Raw genomic sequence first — 17,996 nt, 5'->3', positions numbered from 1 at the left:
ACATCTAGATAGATAGTACTTTTATCATTTTAAGAAAGACTCCATTGATTCCCATGCTTTCTAGTGTTTATTTTTTAAATAGGAAGGAGTGTTATAGTTTGTCAGAGGCTTTTTCCACATCTAATGATATAATCAAATGATTTTTTAAAAATGGATACAGTCAATTATGTTGATAGTTTTCCTACTATATGATAATTTTCCAATCCTGCAATGCTGGTACGAATCCCACCTGGTCATTATGTATAATCTTTGTGATGTATTGCTGTAATCTCCTTGCTGGTATTTTATTTAATTTTTTTTGCATCAAAATTCAACAAAGAAATGGTTTGTAGCTTTCTTTCTATTTTTGCTCTTCCTGGTTTATTATCAAAACCACGTTTGTGCCATAAAGGGAACTTGGTTGGAATCCCTCTTTATGTTTTCAAACAATTTATGTAGTATTGAAATTAACTATGTCTTAAATGTTTGGTAGAATTCGTTTGTAAATCCATCTGGTCCTGGGGATTTTTTTCTTAGAGAGGTCATTAATATTTTATTCAGTGCCTTTTTCTAAGATAGGATTAAGTATTCTATTTCTTCTGCTAATCTGAACAATTTATATTTTTGTAAATATTCACTTATTTCACTTGGATTGTCAATTTTACTGACATATAATTGGGCAAAATAACTTAATGATTGCTTTAATTACATCTTTATCAGTGGTACATTCACCATTTTCATTTTTTATATTAGCACTTTTCTATTCTTAATTTTTAAAAATCAAATTAACTAATGGTTTATCTCTTTTATTCTTTCCCTCCACAAATCCAGCTCCGAGTTTTATTTTTTAGTTCAATTTTTTTAACTTTCAATGTTGTTAATCTTTCCTTTTATTTTCAGGGTTTCTGTTTTTGTTTTTAATTTGTCCTTTTTCTAGTTTTTTTTTTAGTTGCATGCTTAATTCATTGATCTGCTCTTTCTCTCTTTTATTGATACATGTGTTTAGAGATATAAGATTTTCCCTAAATACTGTTTTGGCCACATCCTACAAATTTTGGAATATTATTTCATTGTTGTTATTCTCTCTAATGAAGTAATTAATTGTTTCATGATTTGTTCTTGGACTCATTGATTCTTTAGGATCAGATTATTTAGTTTCCAACTAACTTTTAATATATTCTTCCATAACCCTTATTAAATAAAATTTTTATTGTATTATGGTCTGGGAAGGGTGCATTCAATATCTCTGATTTTCTGCATTTGGTTATGAGGTTTTCATATCCTAATACATGGTCAATTTTTGACAGGTGTAATGTACAGCCATACATATTTCCATTCACTTTTCTCCAAACATCTATCAAATCTAACTTTTCTAAGATGCTATTCATCTCCTTGACCTCTTGATTTATCTAGCTCTGAAAGGAGAACATTAAGGTTCCCCCAGTATAGTTTTATTATTTCCTCCTGTAATTCATTTAACCTTTCCTGTAAGAATTTGGATGCTATGTCGTTTGGTGCATATATATGCTTAGTGCTGTTATTACTTTAGCAAGACAGTTTCCCTGCTTAGCCTTCTTAATTAGATCTATTTCTGTTTTTGCTTTGTCTGAGGTCATGATTACTACCCCTGGTTTTTTTTTTTTAACTGTAATTGAAATACAATAGATTCTGCTCCAGTTTCTTATTTTTAACTCCATGTGTGTCTCTCTACTTCTAGTGTGCTTCTTGTAAACAACATGTGTTTGGATTCTGGTTTCTAATACATTCTGCTGTATTTTTCCATTTTATGGGTAAATTAATCTCATTCACATTCACAGTTATGGTTAGTTATTTTGCATTTCCCTCTAACCTATTTTCTCCTGTTTATTCTTCTTTATTTTTATCCTGTTCCTCCTCAAAAATCTGTTTTACTTCTGACCACTGTCTTCTTTTACCTGTTTTCCCTTTGATTACTGCGCCTTCTTTTTTGTCCCTTTTTCCTTGCTTTTCTCTATTGGGTTAGATATATTTCTATTGCCCATTGAACATGTAGTCATATTTTCCTTCTTTAACCAATTTAGATGTAATTGAGGTTCAAGGGTTGTCTGCTCTCCACACCTCAAATATTTCCCCCTCCACTGTAGAAGCTCTTCCTTCCATTACTCTTTTATGTGAGACAATTTCTCCTATTCTTCCTCTCCCTTCTCCCTTCTGTCTATCCAATATGTTTTTCACATCATCTCAACATAATCAATTCACTCCCACGCCCTCTTTCTAACTGCCATAATAATGACAAAGTTCTTAGAAGATACATGTATCATCTTCCCATATAGAAAGGCAAACAGTTTATCTTTGTCCCTTATAATTTTTCTTTCATATTTAACTTTTTACACTTCTTTTGAATCTTATATTTAAATGTTGAATTTTCTATTCAGTCCTTTTCATCAGAAATGTTTGGAAGTCCTCTATTGCATTAAATATCCATTTTTTCCCCTGGAAGGATTATAGTCAGTTTTGCTGGGCAGGTTATTCATGGTTGTAATCCCAACTCTTTTGCCTTCTGGAATATCTGGAATATCATATTCCCTCTGCTCCTTTAATGTGGTAGCTGCTAAATAGTTTGTGATCCTGACTATGGATCAATGGTATTTTATTGCTTTTTTTCTGATTGCTTGAAGTATTTTATCTTGTCCTGAGAGTTCTGGAATTTTGACCAAAATGTTCTTGGTAGTTATCATTTTGGGATTTCTTTTAGATGGTGATTGGTAGATTCTTTCTATTTCTATTTTACCTTCTGGTTCTAGGATTTTGGGGCAGTTTTCCTCGATTATTTCTTGAAAAATGATATCTAGCCTCTTTCTTTGATTATGACTTTCAGGTAGTTAAATAATCCTTAAATTACCTCTCCTTGATTTATTTTCCAGGCCAGTTGTCTTTCATATGAAATATTTCACAATGAAGTTGTCAAATAGCATCTGGTTCTGCACACAGTGCTAGACAGGAATACCCTGTAATCTTTCAAACCAGGTCCCCTTATTATCTCTAGCTTGAGAATTCCTGAAAGTGCTGCTACTTCCGTCAGCTCTACCTAGCTCCTCCACAGGTGGTTCCTCCTTGTATATCTGGCCCAGTCTGCTCTTCCTCCCCATTATGTCACAGAACTCTCTTTCCTACCTCCTATTTTGTCTTTGGAGAAAATTATGTCTTGATCTGACCTTTTGTTGGCTCTGTAATTCCAGTTAATTCAATTCAATTTAAGGCATTATTTTAAAGTTGTTTAGAAGGGAATGTTGAAAGGGCTCAACTGAGTGCTTCTCTACTCCTCCATCTTGACCTGCCTTTCTCTTTCCTCAGTAGGACCTTGGCAGGGAATATGAAGTGCTGAATGAATTTATTCTCTTAGTGATGTCCCAAGAATCCCCACAGGGACATTTTGTTTGTTCTGGTCAATAAGAAAATCTAGCCAACTGGGATTACAGCTGCTGGAATTAGATTGATCATGAGTCAAAAGACTTGTGTGGGAATAACCCTTGGGCATAAATGTATTAAATAATATTCTAGTCATCCTGATCCTGGGTAGGAAGTTTGAACTAGGGAGTATGCTAGATGATCCTTTATGTACTATATACCTATTCTATGTAATGAATCAGTAGCAAGAGTGGGGAGGTTCTCTGTTCTAACTCTTCCATGACGACTGGATTTTGCAGTACCAATCAAATGATCAATAGGATATAGACTGATTACCTTGTTATGACTCCCATTAGAATTTGGAGGAGATTGGTTCTTTTTGGGTCACTGTCCAAGACTAAAGTAGATGTACATTTTCTGTTCAAACTATAGCTGGCAAGGATTTTTTCAACTGTCCGTTGCTCAGTCTGAACCAGAACCACAATTGTAAAAAATCCAAGAACCCCCTAAATTCATCAAAGCTAGGCAACTGCCATGCCAAGCCTGCACTATGGAGCAGGATGTGAGCAAAGAAAGGCAACGTGAATTTATTAAGCAGCTATCAGGTATCACTCATTTGATGAGTGCTAAAAGTATGAATACAAGTAAAAAGAAAGACTCTGCCTTCCCTTAAGGATATTTGATAATTATATAGCAGGTTTTTAAACTTTTGCAAAACTCTGTCTTTCTATCTCTCTCTCTCTCTCTCACCATCATCTATCTATGAATTGGTTTAAGCCGCATACTTATAACAACCTGATGACAATAGATATTATTCTTATTCCTATTTCAGAGATGGGGAAACAGAGAATCTAAGAAGTTCAGTGACTAGCTCAAGGGTACAGAAGCTGTCACCAGAGGTGGAATTTGAGTCCAGCCCTCTCTTGATCCAAGTACAGCTCTCTATCCACTATCAGTCAAACACATAGTCTATGCGTCATACTCCTGAGTGCAACTGAACCAGATTAAAATGAAGTTGGGAAGGAGTTAACAAAAACTTAAAAATACAATAAAGCATAGATAATATTATCTTTTAAAGCTAAGTAAGTATGTATTCTGCAGAGATGCTTATTAGTGGTTTAGTAACCATGGTTCCTATTTTATTTTGATGCCTCTGGTCTATACTGAGTAGCCAAACCCCCCTATACTAATTCATTAATGACGAATGTGATTAAGTCCCCCAGGATGGGGGACATATTTCATATTTCATGCCACATGCCACATTCTGAGTTAGGATTGAAAAAGATCCAAAATATCTGACCTTGATATGTTTGTCATTGATCTTGACTCTAAAGTGATTTTCAAAAGTCTTCCTAGAGCTTCTAAAGTTCTATGAGAGAAACCTGTTGACCTCATCTGGTAGACTGGTGATTTTCAGTGAAATAAAGGGCAACCCAAAGTCTGTCTGTTCCACTAAGGGGGATGTCATACAGGCTACATAAAAGTCTAGAGGGCATCTCTGTGAGAAAGCGATTCAGGAACAACACGTCTTGAACTAGGAGTTCTGGGAGGTCCTTTCCCTACCCAGTATAAGAGTATTTGATACTCCAGGTGCTGCTGAGTGACTATGCCTGTTGCCCAAACTGAAAATTGACTTTCCTTCAGTAACCATGTTTCCCAAGGTGTTCAGTCACTCAGAGGCAATGAGCTCAAACAAGTGAACAATCTCTGTATTTCCATAGTCTCATAGATTTAGAGCTGGAAGGGACCAGAGCTAGAGGTAGCTAGGTCACAGTACAGTGGATAAAGAGTTGGATGTGGAATCAGGAATATCTGAGTTCAAATCCTGCCTCAGACACTTATTAGTTGTGTGACCCTAGGCAGGTCATTTTACCATTATCTGCCTCAGTTTCCTCAACTGTAAAATTGAGATAATAATAGCACCTATCTCCCATGATGTTTGAGTGGATCAAATGAGTTATTTGTAAAACACTTAGCATAGTGACTGGCACATAGGAGATACTCAGTAAATACTTGCTCCTTCATTTGTCTTTAGAAAGCCAAGAAGAAACCAAGCAAAAAGATTTTAGACAAGATACAATCAACTATTTTGCATATGATGAAACCGGGGGATAGAGAGGTTAACTAACTTGCTCAGCATCACAAAGGTAGTGAGCAACCTCTAAGGCAGGATTCAAACGCACATGCTCTAGGCAGCAAGTCCATCTGCATATCCATTGCATTATGTTTCCTCTTAAAGACTAAACCAGAGCTAGTGAGGAGTAGCTGGCCCATAGTGATTTACTCATGAAAAAATCGCTCTTTATAACTTTTGGCTTCATGAAACTCTCCTGCTAGCAACTTTGCAGAATTACGTTGTCCTTGTGTTACTATGGGCACAATAACTAATTACTTTGTAAGCATGTACCTTGTCAAGCAGTAATGATTATTCTTTCTTTGGCACGGCAAAACCAAACCAAACCAAACAAAAAACAACTCATTTGCATCCTTTCAGGGATAGCTATTAATGATCTAGACTGTTTTTGCCGCCAAAGTTCTTGGCAATATTGAATGGCTCAACATTAGAAATGGATATGGTTTTATTAAGGGAAATGACACCCAAGAAACTGACAACGTTTATTTCACAATGCATCCACTTTGGGTCTTTTGTGTCACCTGACTTGATCCTATATGTGATGTCTCCTCTAATTCGAATGTTCAGTCTTTGAGAGCAGGGATTATCTAACTTTTCTACTTGGGATTATCTAATTTTTCTATTTTCTCCAGCTTTTCTATTTCCTACCCTTTGCACAAATACCTGACATATCGTAAGCACTTAGCAAATGGTTTTTAATTCAACCATTCACATAACTATAAAAAATGATCCTGTCTTTTTTTTCTTAGGTAGGTTTTTCTTGATTTGGTGGGGGCCATCTTTACTACTAAGATCTAAGGAAAAAAGAACTCAGATTTTTGTTTGGAGAAACTGTTCTGATTTGCTGAGAAGAACTTCAACCTAATTTGGCTCTTTCCTAGGTTACATAATTCATTCTGGGCAAACTAACATCTTGTCACATATTATCCTCAAGGAACAGCCAAGGGGGTGAGAAACCACCTACTGGGGGACACAAGACTGTTGCCAAGAAGACAACAGCAACTCTCTGTTCCAATTCACTCCGAGTGTTCCCAGAGTCCTGAGAACAAACAGGAAAGTCCACAGCGGGAAGCGAATGAGGGTCTGTGCTACCCAAGCAAAATGAGGAGAAAAGGGAATGTATTTTCTTCCAGATGAACTAACAGTACATAAACAAAATGAACCTGGTTTTTGTCATCTTAGTTTAAGACAGAAGAAAAGAGTTGAAGAAGAGAAAAGAAAAATGAGAGCCATGGTCTGATAAACTTTTCTAGCTAACACCAGCTTCAATAACTTTTCCCACAGAATATTAATATCAATGTTATTTATTGCAATGTAATATAATTAATTTAATACAAGCTTGTATCTTTAAGAAGCAATAGAATATTGAGAGACTAAGCCCCTGCTAAATATATTTTAGAGTTAGGTTTTTGTTTGCATCTGTTCCTGACTTTTTATTTCTTTCACATGAATAACTTACATTTACTCTCCTTCTGTCAATGCAAACTACCACCTCATCGATCATCAGTAAGGTGTATGTAGTCATATCCATTTTTTGCTAATCTTGTGACAAGGTTTCTCTAACCTTGTGATTAACCCCTTTTTGGACCAAAATCTGTAATTTCATGGGCATGAGAATTCCCTGATATAGAAATTTCCTTTACTGATAAAAAATGGGAAAAGCTCTATTTTTGAAAATTCCCTGGGATACTGAAAAGTGAAATGACTTGCCTGTAGTCACACAAGTCAAAGGCAAGTAACCCAGGTCTTCTTGATTTAAACCTGTGTTGTCTGTCAATTTTATGTCATGTAGGAGAAAAGAAGGGCAAACCAGCATGTGTTCCGTCAGTCGTGGCTGTATTGGTTTTCAAGATGAGAGTTTGGTAGTTAAAAACAAATTGGATTTATCTGTTTTTTTTTTCCTTTTATAGATGAAAAGCAAAGTCAAAGAATTCTAGAACATTCATCATTGAGTTGAGTGTGGCCAGTTAGTTCTACTTCCTCATCAAGGGAAGTGGAAATGCCCATTTCAGTGGTTAGGATGGGCCCTTTTGATTGAATAAAAAATTTAATAATCTTTTGCTACGTACAAGGTACAATAGACACAAAAATATAATGCAAAATGGATTCTAAACTCTAGGAACTTATGTTCTAGTTGCATGCTGTGTGTGTGTGTGTTTGTGTGTTGGAGGGAGGGCTATCTCCTGTGAACAGATAAGAAAATACAATAATATTTTAGGATGATGGACAAAGTTCTAAAAATTTGGGGGTGGGACAAGGTGCAGGTTGCAGAATATTTGCAGGGAAGGTGCTGGTACAAATAAACAAGAAATGAATAAAAATACTAAGACAGACATTAATTTATAGCATTTTCAATCATTTCCAAGGGAATGGTTGTTAACATGGTTCTTTGGAAATGCAGAGATTGATATTCCTGTCTTTGCATTTAATTCAATTCAACAAACTCTGTTATTAAGTGCCCACTAGGTTCCAGGTGCTATACTTAGTCCTCTAGAAACAAAGACAGAAATGAAATAATTTTTGGCTTCAAGGACCTTACATTCTACTTGGGAGAACAACACATACACAGATTTGTAAAGGAGGGAGGGTAGTTATGAAGTCCAGTGAGAACATGCTGGCAACCCAGACAAAACTTGTCTGAAATATTCTTATTCCCTCATATCAGTGGGAAGTCTGGGAGATACGAGCAGGGAAGTTGTTTCCCACTTCAGCAGATACTAAGGTAGCAGTGGGGGTAGTGGGGACAGGACCTGGAGTCAGGAAAACTCTTCTTCCTGGGTTCGAATCCAACCTTAGACACTTTACTAGCTGTATGACCCTGGGCAAATCACTTATCCCTGTTTGTCTCAATTTCTTCATCTGTAAAATGACCTGGAGAAGGAAACGACAATCTACCACATTTTTTTTATCCAGAAAACGTCAAATACGGTCAAGAAGAGTCAGACACAACTGAAATAACTGAACGAGGAAGCAGTAACAATAGCGGTAGCAAAGGGCGATGTTCTTCCTTACCTCGATTTCTTGCAGTCTCTGGGTCCCTTTAAAATTCAGCCTCAAGTCTTATGACCTGTGGGAAGACTTATGTGATTCTGCCAGTTGTTACAGCTTTCTTGCTGCCACTGGTTTATTTTCTACCTATGTTGAATATCTGTAGATAGATTTTCCTCCCAGTGCAATGGAAACTCCTTAAGAGAAGGTCTTGTTTTATTGCTAACTTTGCATTCCCAGTGACTAGCACAGTACCTGGCACATAGTAGGTGCCTAATCAATGCATGTTGAATTAAGTTGCACCGTAAGCACCCTACCAGCCAAAACTCTCCATCTTATAGTTGTCTCCGTGTGTGTGAGCATGAGCACACGTTGTATTGTCAATATGTACATAGAGGTGCTGGGGATTTAAATTTTCCTTTTATTTGCTTTTTCCTACCAGGAAAGTATAGCATAATACTAATGAGAGCTAATAAAAGCTAATATTTAAATAGCAATTTCAAGTTTGCAAGGTGATTGACATTCATTATCCCATTTGATCTTTACAACAACCTTGTAAGTAAATCCTATTAATACCTTCATTTTCCAGATGAGGAGATTAAATGACTTGTCAAGCTAGGGAATTTCTACAGCAGAATTCAAACTCAAGTCTTTCTGATTCCAAATCTAGCACCCTAAACCACCTAACATGGCTCCTACCTGTCACCTGTCACAATAATGAGGTAATTTCTCTCATTTAGACAGATGTAAGAGTGATTTGGACTATAATTCTAGCCCTACCCAGAAAGGCTATGATGCACAGCTTGAAGAACATTGCTCTGAAGTGCTAAAGACATACATGCATGCATACATACTACATATATAATATACTCATACACATGTGCATATTCACCTATGCATATAAATGTACATACATATATCTGATATATATATGTATGTGCACACATACATATATTCAATAGTTTAATATGAACATGTAAGTCTTGGGGATCAATGAACTTATCAAAGTATGTGATATAGAGTGGATAGTATGCTAGACCAAGTACCATGAAGATCTGGGTTCAGATCTAGCTTCTGACATTTGCTACATATGTAAGCCTTGACCTGTCATCTAAACAAGACTCACTTTCCTTATGTATAAAATTGGGGTAAAAATAATACATGGAGGGCTGTCATGAGGATTGAATGAGACAATGCATGAAAAGTGCTTTGAAATTTTTTATTATGCTACATAAATGCCAGTTATTATTACTAATGAACTTGAATTCTCCCTTTCTGGCTGTCTTTTTGTGCTCTGTTGGAACTCCTCCCTCTTCCTTCTCTTTTTATGCTCTAGTGGAAGTCTTTATAGAAATGCTGCAGTTACAGGAAAGTAGAATAAAGAAGGCAAAGGGAAAAAAAGGAGATATTCAATAAACTCAACAACAGATCCTTGAACCACAGAGTTATGTTGAATGGAGTTTAAATGAAGAGAGTGCCTCCCCTTTGAACCTCATCTTCCAAGTGGACTGTTCTTTTCTTGTGTGTCTTTCATTAATGTAGAATATATCAAAAGAAGCAAGACATAGAGAATTGAGCAGTGAACTTTGAATGCTTCAAATCTCAGATACTTATTTATCTGTACTGCTAGGTTCCAATTACCAGGAACAATTAATCCCCTTAAATGGTTGCATTCTTTGAATTCACACTGAGTATTTCCATTGAGGTGGAACCAATGACCAGATTTTACATAACTATAACTAAAAATAGTATGAGTTTGAATGCATGTGTTCACTTCAGAGGATTCATTATTTGTACTAATTAAGACCTAGCTGCCTGGGCAAATTATTAACCACTCTGAGTCTCAAGTTGCTCATCTGTAAAGTGGGGACAAAAGTACCTGTTGTATCTCTTTCAGGGGATTGTTGTGAGATTGTCCATAAAAGCATTTTTAAATTTGAATGATTGTAAATATTAATTATTGCCATTTTGGTTGTATAGGTTAAGAATGAACTATTTGGTCAACTTGAATGAGGTCTTCCAAAAGCTCTGTTGTCTTCTTGCTTAAGTCCTTCATTAGATTATATTATATTGAAAGAGGAAGCATGACATAGTCGATAATGTTTTGGAACTGGAATCAGGAAAACCCGGGCTGAAAATCTTCCTCTGATCCTTACTGTTTGTATGACTAGTAAGTCTCAGGCCCTCTCTCTGAGCCTCAGGGATCTTTCTTGGATTATTCTTTACATAGTAGAAGGGTCACAGTCATGGATTTTGGACATATTAGTGCACATCAGTCCCTACTCAATTTTGATTCCATCAAGATCTATGTACCTGAGTCAAGTCCCATGGTAACCTAGAAAAATCAGTGGTAGCTTTTTTTTTCTTATTCAGAAACTTCTGTCCTCTATATTATTTCTCTATTTAAAACAATCCTGATGTCAGCTTATGAACATTGTAATTGCTATTCCATTGCCAAGGTTCCTGTACTGACAATGGCTCTACCTCAAAAACCTTTGAAAATATTTAAATTTTATTATCCATTTTTTCCTTCCTAATAGGACCCTTAACATACCTAACAAAGATGACAAGTAGCAACATGAACCTATTTCCTGGGAAGTAGAATTTGTCCTAGAGTCCTAGTTGGAAAGAGGAAAAGTATAGACCAATCTACCATGTGTTTCTTGAACCATATTGGCAATGAGTCCTTTGGTACACAGAGATAAGATATAGGGGCTCATATTCCGTGAAGGTTTAGAAGTGAGGGAATAGGTCACATGAGCCCAAACCAAAGGAGAGGTTCCATATAGATATCAGCAGTTCAAAGTTGTTGGTCATCCATCAGCCTTTTCAGCCACATCATTCATACAGTCACTCATTAGATGTTAGTGTTGCAAACACAACTTAGAAATAACCTCATCCAAATCCTTCAGTTTGCAGTTAGTTGATGTCCCGAGAAGGGAGGAAACTTCTTTAAGATCACACAGTAAATTATTGGCAGACCTTGGGGTAGAACTAATGTCAAAATGTAGAGGTCCTGGACTTGCAGCTCTTGAAATGAAAACTCCAGTTTCAGTGCCCTAGTAACATATACTACTTCTGAGATGCAGGGAAAAAGCGGTGTTCCAGCATTCTACCCTGTCCCTTAAGAAGCAGTATAGTGGGTTTACAAAAGGTGTGACATCATGGATTATGTGGATACATCCCATTCAGATGTTTCGTGATCTGTATCCATGAACCCACACCCATCAAGGTTAACTTCTGTTTGCAGTATTTAGACACCATTGCAGCCCATTGGACAGAACCCAAGATCAGGAACAACACAGAGATTAAATACCAGTTTTTAATCAAATCACATCAAACCACTCTGTGGTAAAATAGTGTTTTTCCCCAAACACTTATTACAGATAACATTTTGGTTGTTAAATTTATGAAGTGTAAAGTTCTATAACTTTTTTTTTTCAAAACCCAAGGCTACATTTCTGGATACACATCTACCTCTGAACATAAATTCACCAGCAGAAGTACTAATAAGGTCATTGAGAAAATAAATTACATAAATTGTATTTAACTGCTCTGAACATTTACTTAGAATGTCCACGTAGGGGGCATGGGTTAGCAATTATGTAAAATGTTAGCTTGACTAATTAGCACCCTGTGTTGACAAAAAATGTCACCAAGAAAGGAGACAGTAGGGTTTTATTGACTGGCATTTAGCATTCTTTCGAACACTCAGAATGTGGCTTGAAATATTTGTATCTTCCTTGCTAGCCAGCACTCACCATGAAAGCATTCCTTTCCTATATCTTGTCCAACAGTATTTTACATTTGTAAATGTGTTGAACAACATGGTTCATTAGAAAAAGTACTGAATCTAGGGTCAGAGGGGCTGTGTCCAAATCCCAACTTTCATTTGTTTGACAAGTTTGTATGCAGTTTAGTAGCTGGGATGGCTTTGGGTGCCCCCATAAGAGTGGTGTAGATACCTAAATATCTCTGTTACAGGAGACTGTGCCTTAAACCTCCTGACTGTGGTTATGAGACTACCCAGCTCATCAGGGATCTCTTAGATTTCTGGGACTGGTCTGGAGTACAAAAGGTTCCTTTTGGGTTTCCTGAATACCTCTGATCAACTTCTATCTCAAGGAGTTCCATGGGGTTCTGTAATCCCTGCCTAAAGTCTGACACTTTCTGCCTCCTGCTTGGTAAAGTACCCTTATTTTAGTATCAATACATTGGTCCACGTAAATATCTAGATCAGAAGTGTCAAATACTCTGCTCACAGCCTGCATCACGGCCCACAGTACTCCTGAGTAATGCCTTCTGAACCAGATTAAGATGTAATTGGAAAATATTTAACAAAATAAATAGAAATACAACAGAACATAGATGATGCTGATATGTGTTTTTTCTAAGCCAATACATAGCCCATAGGGATTCTTATGTATACTTTAATGTACCTGGTTCTATTTGAATTTATACCACTGCCCCAGATGTTTCAGAATGTAAAAAAAAAGAAAACAGAGATAACCAGAGGGGTGATGGCAAATATTTAACCCCTTACTTTTGGGAGAAAAAGAAAGAAAGTATGTATGCACAATACACTTTTATATTGAATCTGCATTGTTAGGTTTTTCTCCATCCCTTTTTTCAGTCTAGATAATCAACAAAATGATAAAGAAAGGCCACATTGTGGCATCTGCAGATTCCCAAGGTGTAAATGCTTCCACTGATAATTTAATAATCAGCTTTCAAGAGTCCACAGAAGCTGGCTTCAGCATATCCCTGGATAGAACTATGTAACCTAATGCAGGGTTACCTTAACATTGTACTGAACTCTTTCTAAATTGTCATTGACGATCACCTTCCTGAATATTAGTGGCATTTTCCCTGTCTATATCCTCCTTGAATTCTTTGCTGCGATTGACTTTCTTGACCATGCCTTCCTTCCTGACAGTCTCTCATCACTTGCTCTCCTTGACCTGTGTCATAATGGATTGTCTTCTCCCTTTCTGACCTTCTTTGCCTCCTGTCTTGGCTTTTCTTCCGATCTCTGCATGAAGATATTTCCCAAGGTTCTGTTCTCAGCCTCTTCTGTCTCTAACAGCTCTCCCTCCATCATCTCATTTCTTGGCAGAGTCCCAGCGATCACCCCTGTGCAGCTCATCCTGAACTCTGGTGTCTCCAATCTCGTCCTGCCAAAATCTATTTTGACATTTTCAAAGTTGAATTATTTCTAGCTGAATATCTCCCTGATGTACCAAACTCAACCTGTTTATTGTACTGTGCTATGGAAGAACTTGTTTTATTCCATGAATTAAAATAAAAAAAATAACAGGGACCTAAGTTCAAGTATTGGCTCTGTCATTCCCAACCTATATGATCCCTTGACCTCATCTTCATTTGCAAAATGACTAGATGGTTATAAAGTTCTTGCTGACTCTAAATAGAACATACTCTGAGTTTCCTTAAACTAGCTCCATCTTCCTGACTTTCCTACATCTGCTGAGGGCGTTTTCATTCTTTCAATTAGCCAGGCTCAAAACCTCTTCCTCCTTTTCCTTCACTTTCTGTCAGTTGCTAAGCCTTATGCCTTTTTATTCACCATATCTAATATCCTTATCTTCCTTTCCATTTCTGTACCCAATTTATGCTCTCATTCTTTCCTGGTTGGGTTGTTGTAATAACTTCAGTCCTCTCCACCTCCAGTTTTTCCTCCCTTGAGCCTGCTACATGGTGTTGCTTTTTATGTTTTTGGTTGGATCTGTGATTTTATCTGGGTGGGGAGCTTTTACCATTGCAGATCAGAACCTTCTCTATAATTTACATTCTTAGAGAGTTATCTAGATAAATGAGAACTAAAGTGATTTTTCCAGGGTCCCACAGCCAGTAGACATCAGAACTTGAACCCAGATTCAGAATCCAAAGATAGCTCTCAATGCCATGCTACTAGATTTATCTTTCAGAACTAATTTTTTGATGGTACCATATCTCTGCTCTAAAAATGTCTCCGACTTCTTATTGCCCATTAAATAGTTTAAACTCCTCATTCTGGAATTCAAAGGCCTTAACAATTTATCCCCAGCTACATAATTGGAAAGCACAGAATTTCAGACTTGGAAGAGACTTCAAAGGGTGTTCAACCCAACTAATCACTGAGCAAAAATTCCCCCACAAAATGTCTGACAAATTATCTTGTAACTTTAGCTGAAGCTGTCTAGTGAGTCTAAACTCCTTTTCAGGATGATCTCCAGTTACTCATTACTCATTCACTACCATTAGACCAGAGTATACCTTGAACATACAATTTTCATTTCTGTTCTTTAGGAATGAATGCCTTCCAGATTCCTGGAAGATCCTCCCCTAGCATTCCCCTTCCCTGCATCTCAGATGGTCAAAATCATACTGCTCTTTTGAGGTTTGGGTAAAAAGGTCACATTCTCCACAAGACCATCATTGATCAGCATAGTCTTTGGTTATCTTTCCCTCTTTGGAACTCCTATAGCATGATATTTGTACTAAGCTTTAGATCATTATCATGGCTGCTTTCTGTTGTGATAACTCACCTGAAGGTTGATTTCCCTTCTAAAAAGTAATGCCTTTGAGGTCAGGCAAGGAGCCATGTCCCCTTCCCCCCCACCCCCCAAAGGCCCTGGACACATAAGTTTCTAAATAAACATTGGTGGAAGGAAATTCAGAATGAGTAATCCCCAGGAGAGAAATGTCACCAAAAAAAGTTACATCATTTTCACTGGGTTTTTAAAAAGCTTATTCTACAAATTGTTTAGTCTCTTACACTTCTTACTTATGGTGTCATTATTTTAAAAATAAGCTTCTTGTATTTTTCTGGTCTCATTTCATTCTTTTTTTGTTTTAATCCCATGCACTGTTCTCATTATACCATTACCAGCCTCACACTTTTATGTAATTTCTTCTCCTTCTACTTTTTCTTCCTCTTTTCCTCCTCCTCCTCCTCCTCCTCCTCCTCCTCCTTCTTCTTCTTCTTCTTCTTCTTCTTCTTCTTCTTCTTCTTCTTCTTCTTCTTCTTCTTCTTCTATGAAAGAGACTAAGAGATGTCACAGAAGGTACAATAACTTGATTCAGTGATTGATATTATTTGGAAAGTTCATGCGTATCTCTATTTGAATATTGCTGAATGTGTGTATATTATATATAACAAATACACACACACACACACACACACACACACACACACATATATATAAAACAAATTTATTGTCTCTCCTCTCTTCACTAGACAAGGAATATAAGTGGATTACTAGAAGAAACATTTTTTTTGAACTGTAACAAACTTAAGGCATCACTTAATCCAGTCTGCTAATTTTACAGCTGAGGAAACTGAGACCCAGAGGGGTCTAGTTGGTTTGTTTATTTGCGTGGAATGAGTGGGTTCACAGCAGAGACAGGAATAGAATCCAGGTCTTTTGACTTCTGGGTTCACAGTGTCTCTTTCATATTTCTTTAGTGCATGGTACATAGTAAGTGCTTAATATATTTTATTTATTATTATCTTCTCGTGTCTACATCTATATGTACTGCCTTATATGTTATCCCTAAAGACTTCAACAGTTCAAAAAATCCACCCCAAAACAACAACTACCCTACCTTGAAATGCAAAAATTAATTCATGGAAAAGTAAGTCAGTTTAACTTTGTTTACATATGAGCATACACACATATATGTTTATGTGTTAGTCTTCCAAGGTCCATAACTTTAGTCATTACAACCTTTGTAGTGCTCACAGAAAAGAATAGACATTGTTACCATTCCTAAAAAGCTTACACACTAGCTTCTAGGACTTCTCATGTGTCCATACTATAACACCCTTTTAAAAGTCAATATTCCATGTAGGAATTACAATTCATGGATCTTTGCAATTTGTCCCCAAAGGATTGTTTCTTTTTTCTAGTCAAACTGGTTTAGTCATTTCCCTCCAAATGCAGCTCATGTTTTCCATTTTCTTTGTTTTTTTCTCTCTCTATCTCTCATGCTTTTCCTATCCTTGTAATGCTCTTATCACTAATCCAAATCTCACTTATACTTCAAAACTAAATAATGCTATTACTAAGTAAGTCTATATCCACAAGTGATGAAAGAAAGAAGCAAAGGTCCTTTATGTATAAAAATATTTACAGCATTCCTTTTTTGTGGTGACAAAGAAATGGAAACTAAGGAAATGCTCACCAATTGAGGAATGGATGAATAAATTGTGGTATATGAATGTGATGGAGTTCTATTGTGCTGTAAGAAGTCAGAATACAGATGCTTTCAAAAAAACACAAAAAGATTTATATGAACTTATGTAGAGAACAGTAAGCAGATCCAGAAGAATAATTTATGCTTAGCATCAATAATATAAAAATTAACATTTTTGAGGAATTTTAAAAACTGATGAAGATTGATATGAGTAGAACAAGATCCAGAACAACTTCTACAATGATAATAGTGCAAAAACAAACCACTTTGAAAGCTCTAAGAACCATGATGAATGCAATAACAATTCATGATTTCAGAGAACCATTAATGAAACTGACTATCCATTACACAAAAGTGATGGATTTAGAGTACAGAATGAGACATTGACATTTTTGTAGACAATCATTGAGGGAATTTGTTTTACTTGACTATGCTTATTTGCTAAAAGAAATTTTTCTTTTCTTTTTTTCCCCAATGGGGGTGGGGAGTCAGAAGGAGAGAAAATAGATTTCTGTTAATAGGGAAAAAAATAAAGTTGAATGGGGGCTACATCCATGGAATGTTCCATGTACTTTGAGATGAAGTCATGTATTATAAGTTTGCTTAACACTTAATAAGGGATGGGAATCTGAAAGTATTTGTAATGTAAAAAGAAAGCATATCAATAAAACTTAAAAACAACTCAAATATTATTTTCTCCATTAAAGTCTAATCCTGAACACTGTAAGCTGACATTTTTGTTTTATCTTTTCTGAACTATCATGGTTCTTAATGCTTTGCATGTTTCCATTCAGAAACTGATCATGAAACATCCCTTCTATTGTTTGTATGAATGGTTGAGTATTGTATTGATTGTTATTCAATTTGGAGGGTATCTGCATCTTCTCTGTAGGCTCCCAGATGGCAGAAGTTGAATTTTCTTTGTGTCTCTCTTTGCCTTGGATTTGAAATCAAAAGATTTGAGTTTAAATCTCAGGTCTTCTACTTATTAGTGTGATGTTAAGACACTTAACCCCTCCCTGGGTCTCAATTTTCTCATTTGTAAAATGAAGAGGTTATACTAGGGGGCCTCTAAAAGTCCCTTGGAGCTCTAAATCTTTGATCCTATGATCCTAGCAAAGGACCTTGGACATGGTAGACAGGAGGAATATTTGTTCATCTGAAGGAAAAGAAAAATCTTAGACAATAGCCATCCTTTCATAATTTCTGGGACATTTCCCCAGTCAAATAGATTAATCAGTGGGTTTTTCTCAGCTATGATTTAAGCTGATGCTGCACTCAAATATTTGAGAGGTGGATTAAATAGTGGATT

The sequence above is a fragment of the Notamacropus eugenii genome, chromosome 6, assembly GCF_028372415.1.
Source record: "Notamacropus eugenii isolate mMacEug1 chromosome 6, mMacEug1.pri_v2, whole genome shotgun sequence".
Taxonomy (NCBI): domain Eukaryota; kingdom Metazoa; phylum Chordata; class Mammalia; order Diprotodontia; family Macropodidae; genus Notamacropus; species Notamacropus eugenii.
The sequence above is the reverse complement of the archived record's forward strand: the minus strand, read 5'-3'. Positions refer to the sequence as shown.